Below are 8,755 nucleotides of genomic sequence, written 5' to 3'. Positions count from 1 at the left end.
GAAACTAAAGAACATTGATAAGACACAAATCGTCCACCCCTATTGCACTCGACTACCAGTACATTGTGCCGCTTGGGCAATGAATAATAGTGGCGTACCCAAGTGCGCGGGTGGTTGAGGGATCACACCCCCTCACGAACACGCATCATAATGTTAAACGTCAGGTTCCATCCTTTCCCCACCTTCGCTACGCATTTCGACAAAAAAACGCCCCTCCCCTAAAGTGAGGGTCTGGACCCACCCCTGGTGTCATCAGCTTTCTCGTGATTTTTTTCCAGTGAGGTGGTAAAGTAATTCCAAGAGGGAGGACAGGGCGTGCAACACTGTCACCTATTTTCCTGGAGACGGATGTGGACTGTACGGGTGTTCAGACCTTCAGATTCATCTGAGAAAAGAAATCATGACGACCTGCGAATAAAGAGTGCACAATTTTCGCGAGTGACCTCGAACATCCTTGACCCATTTCAGTAAGTCCATGCTCTGCGTCTTCCTGCCGTACACACCACTAAGGTAACTCAAATCTATACATGCCGCAAACTACTTCCTCGCACTTGCATTGGACGGCCAGGGCAAACAATGAAGAAACAGTATAGCAACGCCAGTTCACCTATAATCACTAGAACGAAGCTGCTGACCTACGCTGCCTAAGAACGTAAAACTGCAGCAAGCCCCCTAGCACCGCTGGTACCACCCACCTTCGTAAGACTTCCGAAGCTTCTGGAACGAAGAGATCGGGTTCCCCCTGAAATCCTTCGAGACCATTTTCATGATCTGGTAGACGAAAAGTTTTCTACGGCTGCAGCAGCATGTACAGATGGCGCATTAAGAAACGGCAACTCCGCCGCGGCATTAGTAATACCACCCGAAGCAGGGTAGTGCAAGGACGACGCCTTCCGCATCCAACCTCGTCAACAGCTGCGGAACCCTATGCCATCCTTTTCTTTCTGCAGCACATCGTTGATTTTACACCACGGGAATGGGCAGTCTTCACTGCCCAAACTCTGCACTGCAAGCTATTTAAAATTCTGGCATACGCGGCTCATCCGCACTCCTAGTGACGGATGTCTTAATGGCCTACCACCCTGTTTACGAAGCAGGGCACAGGCTGGATCTCCAGTGGGTTCCAGCCCATTGTGGTGTCGAGGGGAATGAACAGGCGAACAGCGCCACAGAAGCAGCCCTCTCGTCTCGGAGACGGAAGAGTATTGCGCTGCTAAGAGGAGATCGTCGCTCCGTACTTCGACGCCTCGTGACTCCTCTGGCAGCCCGCCAATGGACACCTGACATTCTCCCCCATCTATGTTGAGAATAGTTGATCCAACGCTCGCTTTCCGCATGCCACGAAACAACTCTTGTCAAGATGCTGCATTAATTCATCGGATGCGACCTGATGTGGCTTTAGAGCTCAGGTGGCGTCACCGCTTGAGACAAGTTGACTCTCCTAGATGCTGCCACTGCGGTACTCCAGAAGATCTAGAGCACATTCTTCTTCACTGCCCACACTACCAACATTTCCGAACAGCACTCTTCGGGTCGCTTAATGATCTGAACTCTCGCCCCCCCCCCTCTCTCTCTCTCTAAGTTGATTGGTCCCTGGCCAAACCCAGTCCAACAACGCTCTACCCTCAAAGCTCTTTTCACCTTTTTGACACCATAGGACTTGGATCCTTATTGTGAAGGGTCTCATTATTTCATTCTCCACATCACCACCAGCAATGGGGTAGAGTATCGCCCCCTGGCGATGAAACTCCCCATTCATCATCTCACAATGAAGTTGTTGTTGATGTTTGCGAGTTTTTGAAGCACACTTTCTCAGGAGTCTGCAACATACTTCGTCTCTTCCTGCTGCCCCCCGCCTACAAAAAAAAAAAAAAGAAGAAACTGGCCAGTATTCAACCCCGGTACGACGTCAGCCTCTCGGCAAGTTTAGCAGTGATGTACTTTGCGGGGACGGAGAGTACGGTGTGCAAATGGAGGAAAACAGTAATGGCAGGACCTGTCTCGGTGGCTTAGTCGGTAGCGTGTTCGCCTTCTAATCCCGAAATCGCGGGTTCGAACGTGGTCGCTCCGCCTTGGTAGCAGGGCACAAGTTGCTTTGACACGTCGTATTCTACGAGGGAGAGCTTTCATCGCACGTTAAAGAACGCCCAGGTCGGCAAAAGCAATCCACAGGCGCTGTGGCGTCGCCAATGATCTCAGTTATCTCGCGACGCAAACCCCCAATTGTTATTAGCCATGACTGGAGCAGCACTCTTTTGCATTTCATGCTAATGCTGCCTCACGTCCTATACATATATACTACGTGCAACGTAACTCCACATATATCGCGCACATGCCCTTTCTAGAGTTCGGGAGAAAAGTTGCCTACAACCGGTGGGACTTGATCAGTACTAGGAACGTGCCTCAATGAGCAGCGCTCAGAAACACTTCAGGCCGTTGGTCAGTCAAACTCGCCACGAGATGCGAGGTGAAAAAGCAAAGGTAAACGTCGTGGACCATTGGCTACTTTTTTGGGTTATAAAAGATATGCCTGGTTGGCTACATTTTGGCGACCTGAGCTAAAAATGTTTCTACGTGCGAATTTTGTTATCTGGCTACTCTTCCATATGTTACACCAAACTGGGCAGGAACGAGGCTACCAATTCGCGTTGGTGTCGTCGCTGTGGTGATCCAGAAAGGTATATTTCTCCTTTGGCCGGGCTACCAACCTTTTACGATCGTACAGTTAAACCAGATACTAGAACTTCACCCTCTAACTAGAGCAACATTACATGGCCCATGGTCAAATCCAGTCTATCAACGCACTAGCCTAAAACCTCTACAAACCTTTTTGGACAACATAGGACATCGATCCTTACTCTGAGTCTTGTCAAAACCGAATTACCGAAAAGAATGGGGTGGTAGCCCAAAGGGAACACTATCTCCTGTGGACGTCCGAAATAGGTCCCAATGTCCACATCCAGGAATAGATGTTCGTGGTACGTCTCTTGCGGCTGCTTCCAGGATTGTCCAAATTAGGTCCGGGGTGGGATGTCACACGGAGCATATCTCCCGAGAGAGAGAAAAACCGCGTTGACGTAACACTCCGCGGGAATGCTTTTTGGTGGACCTACGAAATGTCTCATACCAAAATCAGTACAAGCAGTAAGAAACGCGAAGATATTGTATTGATTGCGAGTTAATCCTAGAATCAATTCCTCACTTCCGTGTTTGTGTACGTAATTCAATTAATCGTTAGACACGTCGCCTTTCACAAAACAAGTAATATACATAGTATGTTTTCTATTTCGAAGGAGATGCGCCTGTGGTGCCATTAAAAAAAATTCGTAGATATACCCGTCCTGTAAGCTTTCATTTTTTTTTTTTTTTTACTTTGTAAAACGCCGCGTTGTTCGTTATGGTAAATGCAAGAAACGAACAATTAAAATCGATTTTCTGAACGAAGGCATGCATTATTAAAGGTGTTGAATTTATTAAACCCAAACCGTTGAAAATTTGCGCAAGTAAAAGTAGTAGTAAGTACCGTACACATCCACTTGGTATCCCTAAGGATTATTATAGGGTATACACAAGAATCGACAAATGCAGCCATGCACCCATTTCAAACGGGAACTTGAAAAGGAATCTCACTCTCTCGGGCACTCTCGGGTGCGCGAGTGGCGCTTTCAGTGAGTGGAGTCCGAAACAACTCGCACCTCCGAGGCGCTTAGTTAATGCACCCAGTATACCTAATAATTTGGGGTTTACGTCACGAGACAACTGCGATCATGAGTGACGCCACAGTGGTCGGGTGTGTGGATTAATTTTGGTGTGCTGAGCGTCCTTTAACGGACGCCGAAATCTCGACACACGGTCACGACCTACCGGGTTATAGCGAGGACGTCATACGGACCCCTTTCCAGCGCCGCATTTAGAGGCTAGCGGTGGCGCTATACCAGTGCCTCCTCCAGAGCAGTGCCTGTCCATTTGCAGATGCGCCGAGTCGCTTCCATTTCCCGCGGAGGGCACGTAGAGGGCGCCACTTCCCTATACCCCTTGTCGTCTGCTATGCGCTCTTGTCTGATTTCGATAAGCGCGGTTTCGAACGTTTCGAAAAATGCAGTACTGCGTACTGCCTTCTGCCATTTTTTTACTTCTGGGACCAAGAAAAAGGAGCAAGGGGTATCGTTTCACGAGGTGCCTGCGGATCTCGCGTTACGAAAGAAGTGGTAGAAACTGATAGCGAGGAAAGATTGGGAGCCGAACATTACTTTCAACTGTTCCGTTGTGTGCAGCAAGCACTTTCTTGCGAGTGATTACAAAGAAAACATCAAAACACGAACATGTGCGGCAGGTGACGTCAGCGCGCGTCAGACCTGGGTGTAGGGTAGTGGCGCCGTCAAACGAGAGAACGTGAACTAATACGCATGCGCAGTACGGCAGCTCTGACCAAATGGAGAGGCATTGAGTAACAGAGGAGGCGCTGGCTATACTCATCGGTCCGGTACAAGCGGTGGATGTCCCACGAGAGATTCTTCTTTCTAAAGTTGATTATCATCATTATTCTACGCGTTTTCATACTGTTGATATCGTCTGCTACGGCAATCGTGCGTCCGCTTCTGCGCGTTCAAAATTCCAATTTCCATCATCCAATCATGATGCAGATCTCGCGGACGGAGGAGTAGCGCCCCTAGCTGATTGTGCGGACGGGTGCAAGTGCGTCTCTGCGCATGAGAGGAGGCAGTGAGAAGGAAGAGGGAGTGCGGCGCCGTAGCCAATGGGGCTTCCCGAGTGGAGTAATCGGGAGAGGAGATATGCGCAGAACGCTCGGTTACTTGCAGAGCGTATTATGACATGGCCGCTATAATCTAGTAGGTCGTGCACACGAAACACCACATTTAACGTCCCTGGCGGAAGACGGCATGTCTGGACAACTTGTACTCTTCCGCCTCCATCCTATAGGCCGGGTTTAACCGAGCGATCTTGGGATCAACAAGCAGCAAAGTAGCTAAAAACTGTGTACATGGTGACATTTACCTCAGGTACAGTACAATGTACCCCATTGTAATTTTTTTATTATTCTGTGTTAGTGCTGCGAAGTATAACTGTGGCTATGACCGGCATACAGACAGAGAGAGGACAGCAGGAAGGAGTGGGGCACAGGGGGAGTTGGTATGCGTCCCGGGCAGACTTCAGAGGGAACTGTGCCGACATTCGTCAGGAATGTGTGCCCGAAAACCCACGGAAAACCCCAGACAGCACTGCATGTGTGGGCGGGATTCGAACCCACGTCACTTCCCAGTCTCTGCATGAAAAGCGATCATCCTAACCACTATGCCATGAGAGGTGGTCCATCACAAATATGTACTTCTAGTACTCATCAAGCACACTGCCAACTTAATGTGTAAAACTTTGCGTTTCGCTGCTTGGTAGTTACGTCTTGCTTTTTGAGCAAAGCTTTCGCAACATTCTTGGCAAGTACCATATGAAGCTATGAAGCCTTCCTGGTTAAGTGCTCACCCATGAATATGAACTCAATCAGATGACGTAATATGTACGTGTAGTACAGAGGCAGTCAGCTGTGCTGTGCAAAATAGTACGATACACTGACCGATCAAACATCACCCGCCTAGTTTGGTGTTCCGGCAATATTAGAGTATAATGGGCAAGGATATTTCAAGGAGAAAAAGAGCACAGGCCAACAGATATTATACATTTCTTGAGCATTCCCTTGCTGCTTTCTGAAGTACAACTTATTTTTAAAAAGAACACGAAGGAAATAAAAAAGGATGGAGCTTCTTTTTTTCGTCTTCATTTTTTGTATGACTATCTGCAGCAATGAAATCCATGTGGCCAATTAAAAATGAAAGCTTGTTTTTCTCTCAGAAAGTTACTTTACTTGATCATGTTGTCCAATGGCACATAGTGAAATACAGGTGTTCTACAAAAAATGAGCCAAAGTTCTAAAAAAAAACATACCAAAAAGATACTGTTACCAGTGGTGTAAAGATACTCAAACTAGTATTTTTGTTTGTAATTACTTAAGTAAATAAAAGTAGCCAGCTTTTTCAATTATAAGGATTAGAGCCAAAATGTGAAAGAGGGAGTCGTAGCGGGCTATACAACAACATGAAAACTGCATGATGACTGCAACTTAGTACCTCCAGTACCTCTAACTGATACTTTTTTTGCCTACCTCCCAACACAAACTTTCGAGCTTGCATAAAACTGATGCGAGACCTGTTGCGGAGGAGACAATGTCAAGCCAAAATGTCAATGAGAATTGTGACTTCGCGCTGTGGCTGCTTGAGAGTGCTGTGATCCGCTGTTCTTCGCGTTTTTTGCTTTTTTTTATCCCGAAAGTCTGTCTTTGGCTCTACAACTTTCTTTGGCTCTAATCGTTATAATTAAAAAAACGGACTCTTAATTTGACTTACTTAATTCCAAAACAAAAGACTAGTTTGTGTATCCTCACACCACTGGTAACAGCATTCTGTTCCTTTCACATCAACATAAAAGCACTAGTTCTCTGCCAACATTTCAAGCCTCTCAACAATAAATTTTCTTCTTCAGAGATGCTATTTAAAAGCACAAATCATTTTTGGTACTTTGGTGATTTTTGTCCAGAGTTGAAGTTTGGGTACTTGAGTACTTCGTGGGAAAGTTCTAGAAAGAAAGTGTAGAGGACGGTGGAGTTCCTCTACATGAGTCCTGACCGGCAATGATGGAATGTCCCAGCGGGCAGATGGACGTGGCCTCACACTAGGACGGTGCCGGTAGAACTGCCGTGCCAGAGCCGTAGCGCGTGGCAGCAGAGGCACGTCTTCGTCATCACACACGGGCCGCCACATCACTCCCCCCCTCAGACGCGGAGCGGTGTAGAGCTAGCGGTTGGGGTCCGCGTCGATACATGAAGAGGAGGAAGACGGGCGACAGGTGGAACAGGGACGGCTGGTCTTGCATGTTGTGCTGAGTGGGCAGAAGTGGCGGGATGAACGGTGCGGACAAGAGCTGGCCGGGAGGGTTCCAGGGGCGGGCCGAAGTGGAGAGCAGAGTAGGCAGGTAGGCAGAACGTAATGCAGGATGGAGCGACAGAACCGCGACCGGTTCGTGAGCGCTGGGCTCGAAGTGTTGTCGCCAAGGAGACCGCGGGGAGGACCATCGTGAAGCACGGGGAGACCGGGAGTAAAACTCACTGTGGCCTCCGTGCGTGTCCCCGGTGGAACGTTGGTCCCGGAGCCTCTTGACCGCATCTGGACGAGCTGCCAGTGTCTTGTATGGAAGCCTGGTGGGAAGGCGAGGCGGGCAGGGTTCTTGGACCGCAAGCGTAGCAGATGCGTGTGGGGCGGTCGACAGCGGCGTACCGCGACCGGTATGGGAGCGTGATGCTCGTGAAGGTGCCGCTGGTGGTAGCCCGAGGAGTGCCATCGTGAAGCGTGTGGCGACGTGACGCAGAGTGCGAGACCATGGCGACGTGATCTGGGTAGATGGGTAAGGTGGGTAGGACCATGGTGTGGCGCGGTCGGGCGTTGCGATGAGTGGAGCCGCGGTGAATTGACGTCGTCGCCTAGCGGTTCCTCGGTAGAACGTTGCACCGTACCTTCGGAGGTGGGCTTGCAGTAATTTGGGATGGTGCTTGGCCGAATTATGCCGAACATGGTGTTCGTTGTTCGGGTCACCAAATGTAGAGGACGGTGGAGTTCCTCTACATGAGTCCTGACCGGCGATGATGGAATGTCCCAGCGGGCAGATGGACGTGGCCTCACACTAGGACGGTGCCGGTAGAACTGCCGTGCCAGAGCCGTAGCGCGTGGCAGCAGAGGCACGTCTTCGTCATCACACACGGGCCGCCACAAAAGGTACTTTTAAGTACCGTAGAACGCACACAAGTACAAGTGCTCAGAAATGTGCTTGAAGTACTACTCGAGTACTCGGTACTTAAAGGGTTTCTGAAACCATTTCCAATCTTTTGAAGAAGTCCCCGCGTCACCACCAGCAATGGGGTAGAGTATCGCCCCTGGTGATGAAACTCCCCATTCACCATCTCGCAATAAAGTTGTTGTTGTTGTTGTATGTGTACCGAACATGCCCATCGAAACACTATGGCTCTGCGATCCCGCGTTACGAAGCTATTGCAATCCAAAGGTAGCGCGCCAAGCAAACTCCTCCGTCGCTCTCTACTCTTAACCTCCTCAACCGTCATTGGAATGACTTCTCATGTTCGAGAAAGGAAGCGCATTCTTTTTTGTTTCCATGATGACGTAAACTGTTGTAAGGACGGACCCCGGACCGGTTTCGACACAGTGATACTCGGAACTCTGAGCAAGCGTGCACACCTAAAGCATCACTCCCTGTTCGTCTGTCAATGTCTCCAGCATGGTTCGGCGCCACCGTCGACGGTGACTTGACAAAAATGCAGTTTTAAAAATCCAATAGTAAAAACAAACTGTTCAAGTGATGAATGTGGGACTTTGCGTGTCAGCTGCATGGACTACAACTGATGAATAGAGCCTCAAGTTTTCGGGAAATATTTTTTTCTAAATTCAGGGGGTAAAAATCGGGTAAATAAACACGGTCTCTAAATTCATGCGAATTCGGGTGAAAAAACTTCCAGCATGCTAAATTCCGGGAGAAATTGTGCTCAGTTACTCAAGCTAACTGTACTGGTATGGTACAAACGGTGATGTAACTGAATTTTTCTGCCAAACAAGTAAATTAGTGCATTCCTACATATCCCGGTGAAGGCAATTTGCCAGGTAAAAATCGGGTTTCACCC

The sequence above is a fragment of the Ornithodoros turicata genome, unplaced genomic scaffold (assembly GCF_037126465.1).
Source record: "Ornithodoros turicata isolate Travis unplaced genomic scaffold, ASM3712646v1 ctg00000958.1, whole genome shotgun sequence".
In the NCBI taxonomy this organism is placed as follows: domain Eukaryota; kingdom Metazoa; phylum Arthropoda; class Arachnida; order Ixodida; family Argasidae; genus Ornithodoros; species Ornithodoros turicata.
Note: the sequence above shows the minus strand (reverse complement) of the source record.